The 20,625-nt window shown below is 23.3% G+C and overlaps 1 long non-coding RNA gene across 1 annotated transcript in view; it reads right to left on the bottom strand.

Moving 5' to 3' along the window:
* The window catches only part of LOC129606115 (uncharacterized), a 131,323-nt gene that overhangs the window by 55,988 nt on the left and 54,710 nt on the right, over positions 1 to 20,625 (bottom strand). The window contains exon 2 of the long non-coding RNA XR_008696748.1: positions 13,870 to 13,970. This is a non-coding gene — a long non-coding RNA (uncharacterized LOC129606115). The remainder of the gene's footprint in view (positions 1 to 13,869; positions 13,971 to 20,625) is intronic.

Here is a 20,625-nt window from a genome sequence, read left to right as displayed (position 1 = left end):
TCACAGATACAACCAGAATATGTAAATATTGTGGGACAAAAGCTAATAATTTAAAAAATTTTTATTTTTCAAAAATATTTGTCAAAGGAACCATAGACCCTTCAATAGGAATATTATTAAATTTTAACAGAATGACTGACTGTCATTTACAAAAAAAAAATTATTTTAAGATTTAATTATGAAAAAAAATTTTTAATATAATTTTAGGAATGAATCAAAAATTTTTAATAATAAAATGCCCTGTAGCCACTTAAAATATTTACAAATGCACACAATATTTTTTTCTTTCTTATTGTTATTATCATTATTTGCAATTTTTGAATTATAATGTCCAATAAAAGTAAAAAATAAAAGAAAATATCATACGAGTGTCATAAAAATATGCAACTCTTTATAAGAATTTTATTGTTTTACAATGTTGCACATTACTGTATAGAGAAAAAAGAAAAATTTTATTTTCCATTTTAGTTGAAATTTATTGAAATATCAAAGGCAAAAAATTTGTATAAAATTTTTCAAGGGAAAATTTGATTTTTGTATAAAATTCTAATTCAAATTTTATTACAAAATATTATTAGTATGCATATTATGCTTATATTATTAAAATCGGATAGTTACTAGCCTGGAAAATTTTATTGTATAATTTTATATGGATGTGTGTGATACACAATCATTAGGGAATTTGAAATTTTGTATACGATTTTTTAATTTAGGTTTTTTTTTGTTTTGGTGCAAATCAATAATATTATAAAAGTTTTTACGACATATTTTTATTAATTGCAAAAATATTCAATTTTTACTTTAATTATTAATCTATCAGTGTCATTAAAAATTTTGTTATAATCTAAGTAATTTGTGGTTGATGGAAATTGCATTGAATTTTTAGAAAATACTATGATTTATTTTTCAATTATTGTAGATTTATTTTGTAATTAATGAAATTTCAATCGATAACTTAAAAAAAAATGGTGAAGTTCCAATTAATTAAAATTGTAATTTGGCACAATTCAATTTAATGCCGTGTCTCGAGTAAAACCAAAATTCATTATTTTGTATCATACTATTAATATTTGAAAAAAAAAGTAATCATTATATTTGGTAACTGCAAAGACTAACCACTGTAATTTACTGCATTGAAGGACATTATTTTAAGGGATTATTTTTGGAAAATATGAATTTTCAATATTATGTAGCTTGATAATAAATTGAAATATTTGAACTCTTCTCCCTGCAACCCAGTCATAAGTACGTACTGTAACTCGAATTAACAAAAAACGAAGTTATATGTTTAGTTTTAAAAAGCTTATTACAAGAACCATCTGCTGAAACAAATTACAGAAAGTTATTAAAATATTTTTTATTCTAAACTGAAATATTCTGAAATAAATGCTTATTTTCCGTTTATTTCAGCATGATTTCAGGATTATAAAAAATTACAATTAAAAAACTTATATGAAAATAAAGAGAATTCAAAAATTTTCCTACAAAACGTAGCAAACGATGGGTGTTGCGAACTGTTTGGGCCAAATTAGAGATACTTGAATGAACTTGAACAAAACTAAAACAAAAAACGTTACAGTTCTTTAGAAATTTAACCAGATTTTATTAAATTGTAACTTTTTTTGAAAATTTGTTAAAATTTTAATTATAAGGTAGGTTTATTACATGAGATTTATTAGCTAATTTTAATTTTAAATTAAAAACTGGTTAAATTAAATATCTGATGGACTATGTTTGTTTAACTTTTATCTCTTAATTTACAAATTAACCCTTAATTCCTACTTTGATCGAACCACAAATAAAATATTTTAACATTAAATCAAACGTATTTTACTATGCACTCTCAAATTGTGTATTAAAACTTCGATTCTCCTATAATTTGTAGCAAAAATTAATTGCAACTTAAAACATACTTAAATTCCTATTTAACCTTTCACGCAATAAATTTAATGTTAAATTTCTTTTTTTTAAATTTAAAATTTTTGAAATATCTAAAAGTTTTATATATCAAGAAAATTTTTGGATATGAAATATTAGACAAAATTATCCCAAAGGAGAAAAGATAGGAACTGAAATTACAAGGCAAAAAAAAAAAGTAGAAAAACAAAGCAGAACTCTTTTAATATTAAGTGCCATTATAAAGTACTGGTATAGAGTTTTTGTAGGAGCAATCGTTAGAAAAAAATATTTCTTCCTGTTTTTTCCCCCTTTTTTTTTTGTTTAGATAGAAACAGGAAAAATATCCCCTTATTAGGACATTGACCTCCTTTTTTTATCCTATTTTTTTTCTGCTCAGTCATCTGTTTTTTTTTTTTCATATTTTTTTCGCTTTTTGTTTTTTCCTCAAATCCCAAAACAGAAATTTTTTATATTTTTATGTATGTGTAGTTTATACATTTAAATGGCATTATTAAAATATCTTTCTAATATAAAAATATTTACATATTTATATATTTATGCATATATAATATATATATATATACTGCAATGGAATATTATGAACTACAGGAAAAAAGTAGAAGTTTGAATTGAACTATTTGTTTTTGAAAAAAGCTTATTTTACTTTAATGTAATTATGATTTGAACCTGAAATTGAGTGGGATGATTAAAAGAAAACAGAAAATTACTAATTCGGGTACCTATTTGTAGGTATATAGATAGCTCCCGAATTTTTTCTTCTTAAAGTAATTGAGTGAATATTAAGTACCCCTTAAAACACATTTCAAATTTAAACTACAATTGGAATTCAGTCTATGAGAATTCGTAAATTTTCCTCCGCAGTGTACCAATATTAATCCAGATTTCAGAATAATTCGATACCCACAAAGCAAAATATCCTAAATCATTTTTACTAACTTTCCAGTATATGACGAAAATAAGGTTAAAATCAATGTTGAGTAAATTCTGCGCGGATTAAAGATGGTCTGAATATACAAAAAAAAAGTAAGTGGAGGACCGCATTTTTGGATTAATAAGGCGGTTCCTTAACTTATATTATTGTTATTTATTAATATTAAATAATTATTATTGTTAAAAAAATCATTTCACAAGATTCTACTCCAGACAAAAAATTTGTTAAATTAAGCATACGTAAAAGATACGCTTTACAATTGTATAATTATCCAAATTCGTTGAAAACTTCTATTTAAATGTATTGAACAACACTACTGTAGATATTGGAATTTTAAAACAAATTCGGTAAAACCCAGTTATTTAACGATAAATGAAACTCAAATCAAAATGAGTAAAAATACTAGCAAATTCAATTTAGAATACTTCTAATTCGAATAAGACTCACAATTTTATTAATATTTCCGGATATGAGTACCACAAAATATTGCTAAAAACAATTAAATCGAAAATTGCAATATAAATTATTAAAATTCCTGAAAAAGTAAAAAATTTTCAAACAATTTCGATCTCCATATTCCAATTTTTAGCCCAAATCATATAACATTAAAAAAATTTGTAATAAATAGAAAGCAGGATAGATAATGAAATCCTAAATTTGAAATTGATGTACAACAAAAAAAATATTTCAAATTTTTTAAGTTTTTTTTTTATTTTGAAAATGTAAAAAAGGATACAAATTTAAAAACAGTTTGTATACATGTATGTAGCTGTATATGTACATAAAATAAAAATATTGCCGAGGTTCATGACAGGAATTTTCCATGATATCCGAACATGTAAAATATTTATATATAAATGTTATCGCACCTTGTACCTTGTCATTTTATTAAATTTTTAGTTCGCATAAAATATGAGATAAATGGAAAGTTAGAAAAAAAAACAAAAAAAAAATTGGAAAAAAAAAGTAAAAAATAGGAAGTTTTTTGAATTGTAAAAAAGGATAATGGTAACGAAAGATAACGTTATATAGGAAAAAAAAAAATTTTTAAACCATAAAACAAAAATTATGAAATTTTGAGAATAAAAAACTTTTAAATTATTATTTTTTGACGAAATTGTGTTTGAAAAAAAAAAGACTTTTTTGATTTTTAAAATATTTAACAAATTATAAAAGTTCAGTCTCAGTTTTTTTATAAATGAATTTAAAATGACACTAGATATCTATTTAAATTTTTAAAATTCATAAATGCAAAATAGCTAATACAAAACAAAAGAGCGTTTTTTATAAACGTTTAGAGGAAAATTTTGAAAAAAAAAATTTAATAAATTCTCATATAAAAGATGAGTTTGACTAAATATTCATTTAGAAAAGTTGGAAGAGTTTTTAGATTAATTAAAAGTGCTCAAATGCGATTAAAACACTTTTGTAATTATAATATTGTTGTGAATTCAGTTTTTTAAATTAGGTGTTGAAGCGACATACTCATATTTTAATACACGCATGAATAATAGTGTCAAAAGCGGGAAAATGAGTGCCAAATTATGTGCCATATAGTCAGAAAAGAAAACTTGGAGCCAATAAAATTTTTATTATTGGAATAAATTGGAATTATGTTAAGAATTTAAGAAATTTCGAACTCTAATACTATTAACGAATTCGAACTCTAATACTATTAAGTTATTATTAAAAGAACGTTTTAAATATCAGAACAAATAAAATTATCAGAACGTTTGAAAAATAACATTTATTAAGTCCAAATTTGCAGTAGCAAATCAAATAAGAATTCGTTTTGCCAAATACGACGCGCCGAATCAATGCACACTGATTCAGAATTTGTTGAATTTTATTAAAGGAGCTAAATGTTTGTTAATAGTGAAAGAGTTGTCGGTAGATGAGCTAAAATGCTCTAGATTTTAAAGAAAAAAATTGATGAAAATTTCAGTAAAGTTTACAAGTATTTTAAGTTTTTTATAACATTTGTTCCAATTCATAAATGCAATCCTCTGTATCTTCATACATAATTAGAATTTTTGAAATATTAAAAGGTAGCAAACATATTCTAAATGCCAAAATATTTAATCCTCCAATACTTAGCATACTGGGATAGAAAAATTTTAGTATACTGCCGAGATTATTCGTAGAATTAAATTAAAAATTCAACTTAATAGAACAAAAATTCCACAAAAATATCAAAACAGTTCTTGTCATAGAAACATTTTTATTCTGGATGGCTCTATGAATGCAAAATAAAAATAAAAAAAATTATAATTAAAATCTTAAGGAAACGACCGAAAAAAACAAAAAACTATTTTGCTTCGAAAACAAACCATTCCATATTTGATTCATTGGAAATCCAGGAAAGGAACAAAGATGATATTTTTTTTATTTTTTTATTGTTTTTTGTTTACCTTTTTTTTCATTTTGTTTTTATAATGAAGTCAACATTTTTATTGTTATTTGAAAGGACATTTTGAATTTTTTTTCATTTATTTCTGTTTCTAATGGGTTCTTTTTTTTTCTCTTTTTTTTTTTTGTTGATCAATTTTCCTCGAATTAACAATCAAACAAAATAAAATAAACAAATGACAAAAAAAACAAAACAAAAAGGATACCAAAGGATAAAAAATAAATAAAGCACTTCAGAGAATTTTCGTCAAAATACCAGTGAAGTTTTTAGAGACCTCCTTTTTTTGTTTTTGGTTTTGTGTATTGTTCTGTATTTGCACTGGGTGTTGCGTTGGAAAAATTTAATTTCATATAAAAATTGGTGAACTACTTTAACTTATGTGCTGTTTGAAAAAATTTGCATAACTTATTGGGCTCAAAATTTATGCTATTGCAAGAAGTTGTTCAGAAGATATTGCGAACATTTTCTTGATCGATATTTCTCATCTTCAATTTTCTTTTATACTTCTCAATTAAATTCTCTATCTATCTGTAAGTTTATATTTGTGAATTCACGGTGTACCTTTAAATTCTCTTAAATAGAACAGATTTAATTCATTTAAATAGGTAAGAAAATCAGGGAAAAAGATTAGGCTTTTCCCAGGAAGAAGTATAAATAAGCTCAGTGATTATTATAGAAAATACAAATTATATATAATTAATAGCTATTAAAATTCTTCAAAATGTTGCCGTTAAAAAAATTATTAAACACTTGCAGTTTATAATTTAAACGCGAGTTAACTATAACCGGAATTACTGTAATCCTTTAAAGTTCTATGTCTTTTTTTCCACTAAAAACGTAATTTTCTAAAAGTTTTTACACTTATTTTATAAAAATTTTAATAATAATGAAAGAAATTGTCGTGTATATGAGCTCAAAATTACATTGTTTATTATTTTACAATAATAGTCACGAAATCTCTTAAAAGTTTTTTTTGTTTTTGTTCTTTTTTTGGGAAATACTTTTGAACGAGTGTATATGCATAATGTAATATTATTATTATGCACTTGTGTCACCTTGTGTTCACATATACCATTCTACATAAGTAAGATTTTATGTATACCTCGGTGTGTACATGTATATATACAACTATAATATGTATACAAGAATATTTCCTTTTTTTCTTTTAATTTTTTAAAACTCAGAACAGAAACACAGAAATATAATATTATTATGTATATGTATGTATGCACCTACAAGACTATTGTATACAATTTTGAAAAGACAAGAAGTCAGAAAATATTCTATTATACTAGAACACGGGCGCTTTTATGTTGTTTAATTTCCCGACAGGATATGAGGTCAATCACATTTTGCGATCCTGTGAGGTAAAAATTTTTCTACTTATTCAGTAATATTTTTTTTTCTATGTTTTCTATGTTTTTGGTATTTAATTTTTAACAATTTAACCAGTGCCGTGTCATATCGCTACTTATTATTCATTCAAAGTACATATAAATAGTCATTTAATTCATGAAATGAAAATTTTTTTCGGAAATGAAAAAAAATATTATTTTTTCTTTTTATTCTTTTCTAAAAAACAAAAATCAAAAAGAATAATAGAGTAGCCATAGTCGGAGAATTTAACGGTGTGTTTCCACGTATAACAAGTATGCATACATTAAAAAGTATTAAAAAATATATGTAGTAGAGAAATAGAGAGAAAGAGAACGGTTCATATTTAGAAAAAAAAGCATACTTATAGGCGAACGAAAAAAAAAAAATAGCAATAAAATGAGAGAAAAAAAAATCTTTTTCTTTTTATTCTTCAACCAGAATTTAAATTGGCTTCCGTTTTATGAAAATTATAACAAAATAGTAAAAGAGTAAATAGGATAATGAAAGCAGTAAAAAAAAAAACAAAAAAAAAAAGCAAAAAAAAATAAATAAAAAAGTCTAAAAGGAAGAAAAAAATTTGCTTTCTTGTTTTTACTGCTCTTCGGCATTTTTATTTTTTTCTCATTTTCTTTTTGTTTTTATGCTTTTGAAATTTTGTAATTCAGCTACAAGCGGCTGTTTAATGCCGTGAAACGCCGTTCAACAAAGTTTATGGTATTTCCGACATGGAATAATATTTCAAAAATTTTTTTTCTTCAAAAAAAAAATGAAAAAGAAAAAAAAAATGTTCATGATAATGTCAAAATGTTTAGTTGTGCATAAAGCAAAACGAATATAAGAAAAAAAAAGTACAAGATATTTTGTTTTTTTTTTTTTGTTTAAAGAAAAACAAGAAGAAGAAAAAGATGAAATGGAAAAAAAAAAGTTCCTTAAAATATGCAAAGAAAATATTGTTATTTCTTGCCTTTTTATTTTACCTTTCTCTTTTTTCTTACTGTTGTTGTTGTTTTTTAAAGAAATAAACATTAAATTTAGTGAGCACGTTTGTATATTTTTCAGAATTTAGGTAATTTTATTCAAAATTTTTATATTTTTGCAATATTGTAAGTAAAAATCTTTTATTATCCTTTTTAGTTTTGTTTTTTTCTTGTTCTGTTTTTAGTTTCTTTCTTTCTCTTTTATTTTTCCTATTAAATTTTATTGACAAAACAAAAATTTGTTATTTTTCGATTATTAATCTTTATGGTTATTAATTTATTATAAGATTTGAAAAGGTGACAGAATTAAAAATGGTTTTTTTTTTAAATTTAATTTAAAAAAAATTTTAATGTTTGAATTGAGGAAAAAACTTCTTGGAATTTTAATATTTAAATTCAATTCGAATTTTGGAATAAAAAATATTGGCAGAAGTATTCAAGATAGCATACAAAGAACAGTATTTGATTGGAATTTTGTTCATAAAAATCATGAATTTTTTAATTACATACTAAGTTAATGAAAATTTTTCAATTAATTTTAAAATTACTTACATATTTCGAAGTTTTCTTAATTCTATTATTTTCTTAAATAAAAATTTCTGCAAAATTAATCATTTTTACCGACCGTATTGTGTATACAATAGGTATAGGTTATGTGATGGCAACAAATTTTGCATATCGAGTTTTCGGTGGAAATGCACTTCTCCATAGTAGGGAAGTGTAAATAAACTATTTTTAGCAACCTGTCGGTCTGTCGGTCTGTCAGTCTGTCGGTCCTCGTATTAAAACAATGAACATGTGAATTTCTTAGAAAGATCAGGGCTCGAAAACTGATTTGCGGGCCGATTTTACATTTTTCACCATATCTACGGAACGAATTGATGGAATTTCTTGAAATTTGATATTTGAGTTCTGGTTGTTATTGAAACTAACTGGCGAGCATTTCAGGAAATTCGGGTAACACAAAGCGAAACTCTATTAAGAGCCAAATTTATATTTTTCTAGGTATGTTAACTATAAGCTTACTAATGTCCTAAAAATTGGAAAGAAGTATTTAACAGACATTTTTATAATATTATGTAACACTTTCACTTAACTAGATAATACACAATGCGGTCGGTTATGTGCTGACCACATCAGATTTTTTTTTATAAATTTAGATACTTGGTATTGCATCAGAAATGATTTTAGAAATTTCTAAAATTTTCTAATTCAAATCGCTTTGAGCAACGATCGGCAAACTTTAGTGGGTTATGGACAAATATGTGCTATGTGAGTATAAGCATGAGCCATTCAAATTCTTTACATTACCTACTCACAAGAAGAAAAGACATTTTCAACTGAATTTATTAATTTTTTGTTATGATAAATAATAAATTTATATGGAATTTTATCTACCTTTATTATCTATTATTTATGATTGAGTTCTTAAAATTATTTTGGAAATTTTAATTGTCGCAATCGAACCTATTTTTTTCTTGCAAGCAGAATTATGAGCCGCATTTTACCGACGGCTGCCTTAGAGCCAAAATTATGATATTGGTATATGATAACATATTTGAATTGAAGACGATTTTAAGAAGTTAATCGTAAATGCGAGAAAAAAATATCATAATTTTTGTAATTTTCAAAAAAAATATGCAATATTTCCAAAAATTTTAATTTAGTTTCAAAAAACCTACGAACGTCAAACTAATAGCAGGCGCTCTAATACAAGTATATTTGCAAGATGCCTAAGCAAAAATTCAAAGTTAAAAAATAGTTCGATAAAATCAGTACTAGTCCGAAAATCTTTTAAAACTTTCCCTAAAAATTAAACAAAATCTTTAAATTCAGCTACCAATTATGATTTAGTCGGGTTTTATCCCTTTAAATATATAGAAAGTTCTAATGCGAGGATATTGTACGTTCAACATGAAAATACAATATTAAAAATTCTAAAGTAATTTTTTCTTACATCTACATAAGCACATAAATTCAGATAAAGTAAATATGAGAGAAAAGCTGATATATGTACTTGTAGTTCCATTACACATACATAAATATGTTTATCAGTTCTCCCGCTATAAAATATATACATAAATACATATATAACAATTATACTTAAAAAAAAAACTTAAGAATACTTCAAAAAAAGTAAAATATAATATGCGTATTTTAAGATTTTTTAAGAGTACTTTAAACTTTAAAGAAACTTTTTATGTATAGGTACTTTAGTAAACCATTTAGATTTACGTACAACCAAAGTGATTTTTGTTTCATAACTTTAAAAGCGTATATATTCCTATAGGGAAATGCTTTTTGCTTCAAATATAAAAATAAAGATTATTTCATTTTCATTTTTTACATATTTAATACTATATGAGCAGAACTTTAAAATACGCATAAGAGTTTAAGATTACAGAATTATAAAATCTTAAGGAAAATTTTATGAGATTGTGTTCTAAATTTTAAAATGTCTATGTTAAAATTGAAAAATCATTATTTCAATTGAATTAATATGGAACATAATGCTTTTGATCATTATAACTAATTAAATAATAATCATTTATAATACTTAATGGATTAATATGATTATGCAATACATTATAAGAGGTAGGTTCGTCACCTATCTAGTATAATTTAATGAAGCAAGAAACTGGTTCATGAATCATATCATTCACCTGTCCTATGAATTCTTCCAAGAGCAAAGTAGAATATAAAAACAGAATGTAACTCCTTAGACAGAGTTTCCATATCATCATATTTGTTCATAGACTAAAATTTTTCTTGGAAATTAAAAAATAGAGTACGTACAGCCAAATTCTTGTTGAAAAAATTTCTTTTGTTAAAAAGTTTTCAAAATTTTCAGATTTTCTCAAAGTTGCCTTAAATGAACTCGAGCAAAATCACTTATTGCTCATTCATTTTGTGGAATTACTCTAGCTCAAATCATCTTAAATACTCGAAATAAAAATTTAATGGTGAAAATTTGTGCATTACAATCGATTATTCGAGAATATGTTAAAATAAATCAAAATTATTTTTAATATAAGGAGGTGTTTAAGTTATAATGAGTATATAAAAAATTCAGGTAAGAAGAATTTAAATGTTTTTATTCCGAAAACAATTATTTTGTATAATTTAAAAGAAAACAAAAAAAAAAAACCAAATCTCAGAGAAATTTTAATGCACAATTTTAAAAATAAAATTTAAGTCTCAATAGACCGGAAATTGTAAGAATTTCTGTTTTATTGAAAAAGAAAAATTTTCATTCTTATAGCTACAAAACAATCAAAATTTTAATACAAAACAAAAACAACAATAATAACAAAAAAAAAAGTAAAATTTTTATTTCAATCATTTTTAAACCAAATATTTTCGTATGCACTTAACTACAAACATACAATAAAATTTATATTGTGTGTACCTTTTTATTGTTTCATTTCTTTGTTTTTTATTTTGTTTTTGTCAATTTTAATAAAAAATATTGTTTCTTTGAACATTTTCGGATGCTATATTGTATTTTTTATACTGAAAGGATTTAAAATTTCAAGTTGAAAACCCAAGATTAAAAGAAAAGGGAATTACATGCTAACTTTTCACCTAAAAAGTATGTTATATAATAAAAATAAGAAAATAACAAGAAAATTTGTGTATTTCCATTCTCTTTCATACATCCTTTCCTTTTTTTTTATTTTTTTTTTTTTGGTTTTTGTTATAAATGCATTAAATCAATTCACAAATGTACACTTTAATTTTTTATATTTTTCTTAATTTTTCTTGCTTTTTCCTATTTATTTCAATTTCAATTGTTGTTTCTGTTTAAAATATTGTAATGTGTACAATGTGTGTATATAATTATTGTATTTCTTATAAGTATGTAGTAAAGGAAATCTTATCCTTGAAAAATTCCGAACAAGTATTTTTTCTCTCTCTCTCGAAAAACAAAATAATAAAAAAATAAAAGAAAAAATAAATGTTACACGTTTTGTTGTTATTTTTTTTTTCTTCTTTTTGGAACATTAAAATCGCATTTCATATGGTGAAAAAATGTATTTTTCACGAAAAACAATAAAAATAACACAAAAAAAAACACCAAAACAAAAATGTAAAAGAGCCATATTTAAAAAAAAAAACTCAAACCAAAAAATTTATGTATTGTAATATATAAATGGGGTGTACATGTTCTTAATATACATAATTGTAAACATATAGCACTTAAAAAACAAAAAAAAAAAATGAAAACAGAAAAACAAATAATACACAGAAAAAAAAATATGTTCAAAATATTTGAATTGTTTTTGAAGGGATCTGGTTTTGTCATGAAAATCCAAGAATAAAATAACAAATTCCAAAAAAAAAAAAACAAACAAACAACAAAAAGAGAAAAACAAGAAAACAGGGAAGAAAGAAAAGGACGAAAAATCAACACTGGCAAAGAATTGGGAAAAAAAAAATCTGGAAATTTGTTTTTTTCCCCATTAAAATATTTACCTTAAAAATATATACACACATGTATGTACAACCATATATGACAGAGTAAATATGTTACATGCCATTAGCATGACATTATCCTATTTCTTGGGTTTGGACATTGAGAGAATTAAAAAACTAAATAAAAGAGAAATAGTAAAAATCTGATAGAAATTCAAAAGAAAATTGAATTTGATTTTACAAAAAAAAAAATATGGTACTGCTGTGGAATGCAATTTTTACATTGCTTAAGAATAACGCCAAAGAACCTATCTAAGGACCTTTATTATATTTTTAAAACTAGCTTAACTTAAAAAAGATTCTCCTTACAATAAATTTAGGGAGAATTAAGGAATTATATACGTGAAAGTACAAAGGTATGATAAAAAATTGATCCATAACAAAACCCCCCAAAAAAAAAACAAGTTAACAGAACTAGTCAACCCTAAAGGATCAGAGCAAAATTTCATTGTTTGTTTAAAAGTGAAGAACAATTTTGAGAATTTTTTTTGTTTCTAAACCAAATTTTTAAAAATATTATTTTATTCTCGAAATTCCTTTACATAAAATTTAAACAAGTTTATATTAAAAAATCAGATAAAGTTAGTGAGAGAGGAAGTGAGTAAAAAAAAATTAATGTCCTGGTTTAGAATTATTGGAATATCATGACATGTATAATACTTATAATATTACTGTAACATTTTATTTGTATAAAAGTATAGGTGTGTATGATATATTTATTTAATACTCACATGCATACATTTGTTTAAAATATTATAGTATTTTGGAATAAAATGTGGGTGGAAATAAAACACATAAATAAACGAAATAATAAAAAGTAAAGTATCCTTTTTTTTTTGTTCTTCCTTCTTTTTTTCTCTTCTATTGTTTTGTTCTATTCTTAATTTTTGTTTTCCTCTTGTGTCCTTTTACATAATAATATCTATATATTTTGCGTTTGGTAAGAATTTTTTTTGAATTTTTATATTTCATTCTAACATACTCGTAATATGAAAAGGAATACAGTAAAATGTCTTAAATGTACGAGTATAAAATGTTAGAATAGAATAAATATTTAAAATTTACAGAATATTTTCATTATTTTTAATATTTTTTTTCTTTTTTTCTTTAATTTTATGTACTTGATTTCAATTTATAGACTTTTATTATACGTATAGGTACATAGTAAATAAATTATAAATTGTTAAGAATATAGAAGAAGAAAGTTTAAGAGAGTATAAAACAATACATTCAATTTTCTGGATTTATGAAGAGGGTGAATCGTATGTGTAAAGTTTTGATTCTTGTACAATTTTAAAAAATAATTTTTTTAATATAAAGATGGTGTTAGCAATTTAAAAATATATTTCGAAATTAAAACAATTAAGTATGTTTAAATTGAAATTTGTTTTGGTAAATAATAATTTGTTTGACCCACGTAGATGATTCAAGTGTGATTGAAAATGCATAAATATGTAGGGTACGAAAATTTATGTAGCATGTGCATAATATTTTAATATTACTAAAATTAAGACTTTAGAACATATTGATGAAGTTATATTTTTAATTATAACTACCACCTGTAGAATATGAACTATAGTTTAATTCAATTGTAGAAATCGCGCACATTATTATTACTCAAAGAAATTTTTCATTAAATAAATAATAATAATTATTATTGTAATATTATAATAATAAATTGCGATGAAAAAAAAATTTCTGAAGTTTTAGTATAGAATATTTAGGATTCATTGAGATTTGAAAACAATTTTACTAAATTAATATTAAAATTTACTTACCATTATTTCATATCATCATTAATTAATAATATCGTACTAATAATAATTATGATAGTATAATGTAAAAATCATAAAAAATCGATCATCGGGATTCCAATAAACTGTAAAAAAAAATGGGGAAAAATAAAAAAACATAAAATAATATTTATCGGAAATATTTTAAAACAAAAAATAAGGAATATATTCTACTTAGTATAAAGAGGGACAAAAGGTAGAAAAACGATCAGAAAAAGCCCAATTTCTTTTATTAATGAAAATGTTTGTATATTTGTTTTTGAATATTGAATAATTAGAGTTTAAACCTACTATTCATAAATGATATTCAAATTTATATTATAGAACGATGTTGATATAGTTCTATTAAAATTTAATTAATATTTAATAGTGAAGTCCAAAAGGCTAAACAAACGTAATTGTTGGGATTATTTGGCCTTTTTCTGTAATATTTAAGTATAGTAATATTGACAACAAATATATCACCGTTTTAAATAAATATTCTCATGTCCCAAATATAAATTGTCGATAATGAAAAATTGTGATACAAATTTTTAAATTATAATATAACAGTCTATAAAATAAAGTAATTCTACAAATAATTCTTCATCTAGTTGAAACATTTATGTGAATTTTGAAAAAACTTCTATATTTTAAATTTTGATTCTCAAAGATTTCTAATGAAAATTATTCAATATTTGATTAGGAAGAATATTGTAGATACAGGACAAAACCGTTTGTCATATATTTACATACATATATGCAAACAACATAAGAATTTTTTGATGAAAGTTCACCACTCAAAATATTGTGTTAAGTCAATAAATGTTCTGTCTATATGCATATAGCGTTTTCTATTTCTTTCGAAAATCATATATAATATTGTGCATTTATTTTATAGAAAAAGGCAAAACCTTCGAAAGTGTTACCATTGAAAACCATTTCCTATTGTTGTTCAAAATTCCTTTTCTAGTTATTCAAATGATCTAAAATAGTTTCGAACATATTAAAATTAAATTGCTTGAAAAACTTTTGGTTAGGTTACGGTAGGTTATGTTAACGCGGCCCCCCAAAGAGTATATATAGAACACCTAGACCCGTTGTGATATTTTGGAAAACATTTACAAATTTTTAAAATAAGCATTGAATATCATCCTTTTAACAAAAAATTTAATATTAAAGTAGAACAAGTGGAAACGACCAAATTTTTCTATCCCTGATTTTTCTTTCAAATAATACTCAATATAATTTATTGATGTATAACAATTAAATTACAATAATTTGTGACGATTTAAATTGAAATTTAAAATAGGAAAAAAAGAATGCATTTGGTAACTTTAAAAAAAAAAATCTATAAAAGGACAAAAATAAAAACCCCAAAGTATTATTGTAAAAAAAAGGACAAAAATAAATGTGAAAAATTTGTATGAAATTTACAATGAAATAAAGTTGGGTCAAACCAATGGTTTGTATTGTAGCACTTTTCCCTTCAACAAGTTAAAATCCTGCTTTTAAAAACACTCTATGTATATCTACCACACTATTAAAATTATTTTCATTCATAAACGATACTATTTCTAGGATTGCATATATTTAGGATGAACGATTTATGCAGTCTTTGAAATAAAGCAAAAATTAATATAAAAAGGGGTTAACATAATGCTCGATTTTAAGGGTTAATTGTGTGAGTTAAGAAAAATAATTATATTTTTTAATTTCATGGAATTTACCAGTAGCTTTCTGCGTTTATAAAAATTTGGAAAAGCTTGCGGTTTCGGAAATATAAGGTGTCAAAAATTCAAATTTTACGAATTTCAAGAGGCGATAACTTGAGAGGGGGTGGAGATGGAAAAAAATTTTCTTCTAACGAAATGAATTCTTTGTTAATGTCTAAAAGCTCCTAAAATTTCAAAGTTCTTCAGGCTGGGGTCTTGAAGAAAAATGACATCAAAAATTTGGAAAAAAAACGACTTAAGATAACGGTAAATTTGAACGGCCATTTTGTTTTTCTAAAGTTTAACTGTAGTATACCGCGCTAGGGGAAGCAAGCCACTGTCTTTCTGCGTTTGCAAAATTTCAAAAATGCTTATGGTTTCATTGCAACAAATAGTTAAAATAGGCCATTTTTAGTGTTTTGGGGGGGTATAACTTCTAAAGGGGGGGAGATAGGTAAAAATTTTGTTCCACGGAAATAAGTTTCTAGTAAAGATCTATATACGTATTAAATTTCGGCTTTCTATCTTTAAGAATGTAGAAGTTTTGTAAACAGACACACGGACAGACGGACGGACGGACGGACGGACGGACGGACGGACGGACGGACGGACGGACGGACGGACGGACGGACGGACGGACGGACAGAGTGAAACTAATAAGCACTTTTTTTCAAAAATTTTTTGGAAAAGTGCTAAAAAATAGGGTAAGAAAAACTTGAGAAAAAGTTTGAATAAGTACACAAGAAAAGAACGTGATTTGAAATAAAAATGATTGTGTGTATTTGATGTTGGGGCGTTGTGCATGCATTTTGAAAGTAGTATAAAATTTTTATTTGTTTAACAAAAAAAAAAAGTCATCTGTTTTCAACGGTGTTTCAATTTTTACTTTGTTCTAACAGCAGTTGTTGTTATTGTTATTTCTCTTGCTTGTTTCTTTGGTTATCGTTAAGAAAAGAAAAAAATGTCGGTAACAGAAAGTTTCAAGTTCAACTCTTTCCTATAATTTTTCAGATATTTTTTATTTTTATTTTTTTTTATGTTTTTATTTTTATTTTTTGTATTGTGATATAAAATTTATATGAAAAACTTTTATCTTATGTGTAGAATATTTCTCATTCCTTCTTACTGAATACCCTACCCTTGCTTTCTGTTCCTGTTTTTTGTTATAAAAATTTTCATATTTTAGAGAGAATTTTTCTTAGAAAAACTTTTTTATTTGGTTTTTTTTTTTTTGTCAAAAATATAAATTATGATTACAAATGCCAAACTGTCAGAATTTAAGGTTACATTTTTGTTGTTTTGTTTTTATTTTGTTGTTTTGTGTACCTCACATCAATTCAAGTACGTGTATGTAGAGGAAGATGAATAAAATTTTGTTGAATATGACAAAAATATTTTTCCTTTTGTTTCATATTTTTTTTTTTTGAGTAGTTTTAAAAAAGAATTTCAAAAAGATCTAAATGGGATTTTTAAAAAATTTAAAAAATGAATTTTTTTTTTCCTAATATGTAATTTGCTGATGAAATATGTAAAATGATTGTAAATAACAAGTTAAAGAAAAACAAGAAGTGAGTATAGCAGCAAGAAGAAGGATGGGAGCAGGTAAATTGTTATAATTTATTATACCTACTCCTTTCTGAAGAACTTTTCATCAAAAATAATAACAAAACAAAAAAAAAAAAAAGAAGAAAAATAAAAACAAAACAAAATTTTATTTTTTGCCCAATCCTTGAATTTGATTTGCGTATTATTTTGTTTATGTTTGCACTGAATAAATTTTCATATAAAATGAAAATATAATTGAAAGTAGCTAAAGTATGTATGTAAGTAAGTATATAAGATAATCTTATGTAAAAGTTATTCAAACAAATAAAACATTTATTTTTCTTTTTTGAATTTCATGACCACACAATATCATCTGACAAAGAGAAATTTTGCAATAAATTCTAATTATGATTTATGAAATATATGAGAAATATTTTGTTTTGAAAAAAAAAAAAGAAAGTTTTGTCAAATTTCATTTTACATAATACAAAATATTTTGATTTAGTGTTTATTGTTTAACGTACATTTATCTTAGATATAAATTACATTTTGAAAATAATGAAAGTATTATAAAAGTAGCAGAGAAACTTCCTATATAATGTAAATATATTTACTTAGACATATAAAGAGGAAAAATGAAAAAATATACTGAGAAAAATTCGATATTTTTGTATAAACAGAACAGACTATTTCCGAAATCACAACCACCTCACTTTATAGCCTTTTCACTTTTATATTGAATATAATTAAAATTGTTTCACAAATTTTCAAATTAGTTCCAATTTTTGATCCATTTATAAAAATTAATTATTTAGTTAGAATAAAAAAAGTTCTGAATGGGGTACAATAACTTTGTAGCAAAATTCAAAATATTTTTGGATAAATTGAGAAATATTTATAGCACTTTCACAAAAAAATTTTTTTCTCATTTGGTAATATTTTTGTTGAATACCGATAAACTTGTGTCGTTCAGAACATTTTTTACTTGTTCAGCTAAATTATATTTTGAAAAAAACAAAAGGGCTATTTCAAATTTTTTTTTAAAATTAATTTTTTCGAAATTATATTTTGAAAAAGCTTGTCAAAAGAGCTATTTATATTGCCTTTACTACAATATTCATATAATAATAATTGAATTATCCACGAAATTGCTTGTATATTATATCGCTTCCCTTTAGTTTATTTTATTCGTATATGAATTGCAATAATTTTAGCTCGTTTGACTATAAAAACTATTGGAATATTTTTAGACATATTACTTATTTCTGCTTTGAGTAAAAATTTTACGAGTATTATTAAGTATATATATTTTATTTACAAAGTAGAAATATGATCTTCGAAATGTTTTAGGATAACTTTAGATATGCGTTTTTTTCAGTGTATATTCTACATATAAATAAATAAATTCTAAAAAAATCCTCTTATATTTTTTAGCAACAATAAAACCGATTAAAACAGAGAAATCATAATTATTCAATTTGCAAACTATTGTATGAAATTTAAAACTAATTTGGTAATTTCGAAAGAAAATAACTGTTATACTTACGAAATAATAAATATTATATTTGATTCTACATTAAATTTTCACATTGATTTTTAATTTTCAAAAATTTAAACTCAATGAGAAATCTTATAGTTTTATTAGTCACTAATTTTTAATTTTTCACTGAATATCATATTTTCCTGCATATATACAATAACACTTTAACATTCTTCTCAAAAAATTCGCTATACTTAATATTATATTAGTATGCATAATCCGCACTGTAATTGAAAATAGCTACCTACATAAATGTTTCACAACATTTTGATATTAAATTTTGCATTGCATAAAATAAAATATTTTTATTCATACAACATATTGTATGCAATTTCCCAAATTATATTTATACACAATATTAATAAAATTATAATAAAATTCACTTGATTATTATACAATCTATTTGAATTATTGAAGAAATCAATAATTTTTTAACAATACAATTTGTTATTATACAATATTATCGCAGTATGTTTAAAAATTTCATTATTCGGATATTTTTCATAATAGTTATTGTTAAAAAAGAAATTAATTTTATATCTATTTTCTTTAACAATATTTATAAATTAGACAATTCAATAAAATTTATTTTCATTACAATTTTCTTAAAGAAAAATCAAATAGAAATAATCGAAAAGTAATTTGCATCAAACAAAAGTTCCGCGCAAAAAAAAAATAATAAACACACAAAATTAAATCGCGTTTAATTCTAATCCGAAACTTTATTTTAACAATACACTTACCGATCACTTCGATAGCTACCCGACAATTAAAACTAAAATTGTAAAAATTCCAAATGAAAAAAGGAAAATATAAAATTAAGAATGATACAAAAATTTTTAGTTAAGCCAAAGTCACTCAACTCAATTTACTTAAATTAAATACTTCAACTTCAACAAGAAAAACAAATTTAAATGGAAAATAAGAGTAAAATAATAGTAAAATAAAGAAAAAACAAAAAAAAAAGCTTTTTAACAAGGCGCGTAACATACATGATAAAATTATGTTGTTACTCTTCAAATAATTTATTTTCAAAATTGTAAACTTCTCTTTGAATTTAACATTACTATATTGAGAAAGGTTATAGTCGCTTATTGATATATGATACTATTAGCTTCTCGCTAGTCGCTTCACTGTTGCTATATACTGCAGTTTATATTATAAAATAGTTTTGAATATTTTTTTATTCGGGGTCATATTATATAAATTAGAGAGTAAAGTTTATAATATCTCTCGCTAAATGAAGTTGATTTGTTATTTTTATTCATAAATAATTAAAAATAATATTGAGATTATATTTATGAGTGGGTGGTGGATAACTACATGAGTAGTTATGAAGTAGTTTTCTTTTTATACTTTAATTTTATTGTTTTTTTTTTATTCATTGACGACATTATCATGTATTGAATTCTGGTTTATTAAGATTTTTCTTCCTTATAGCAGCAATTGGACATTAAATAAATAAAAATAATAATAATTATAGAATTTAATTATAAAATTTAAAATATTGTAATTTTAATTATAAATTCATTAATTTTAATAAATTTTTTTTTGAAGAATTTTTCATATCTTTTATTGTATGTATGTAAATAATCAAAATTTATATAAATATTTATATAAAAATATTTCAAATTTTATTTGTACTTCTACACAAATAAACAATTATAGAATACAAGATATATTATTAAATTTATTAAACAAATATTAATTTTAATGTCACCTAAATAGAATATTGATGTTTATATACATATAACAAAATTTAAATAAATATAGTACAGCTATATGGAATATTATAATGTGTATTATAATATACATACATACATAGTAATAATAATAATATACTAGTTGAAAATTTAATAGTTTGTCATCAAGTGTTTATTTTAAAAATTTGTGAAGAGTGTGTATTTTGTAAATGACGAAAATTTAAAACTTGTTTCAAGAGCTTTTCTAGAATTAAATAAA

The sequence above is a fragment of the Condylostylus longicornis genome, unplaced genomic scaffold (genome assembly GCF_029603195.1).
Source record: "Condylostylus longicornis isolate FDR11 unplaced genomic scaffold, ASM2960319v2 ptg000017l, whole genome shotgun sequence".
NCBI lineage: Eukaryota > Metazoa > Arthropoda > Insecta > Diptera > Dolichopodidae > Condylostylus > Condylostylus longicornis.
This window is presented reverse-complemented; position numbering and strand designations above follow the sequence as displayed.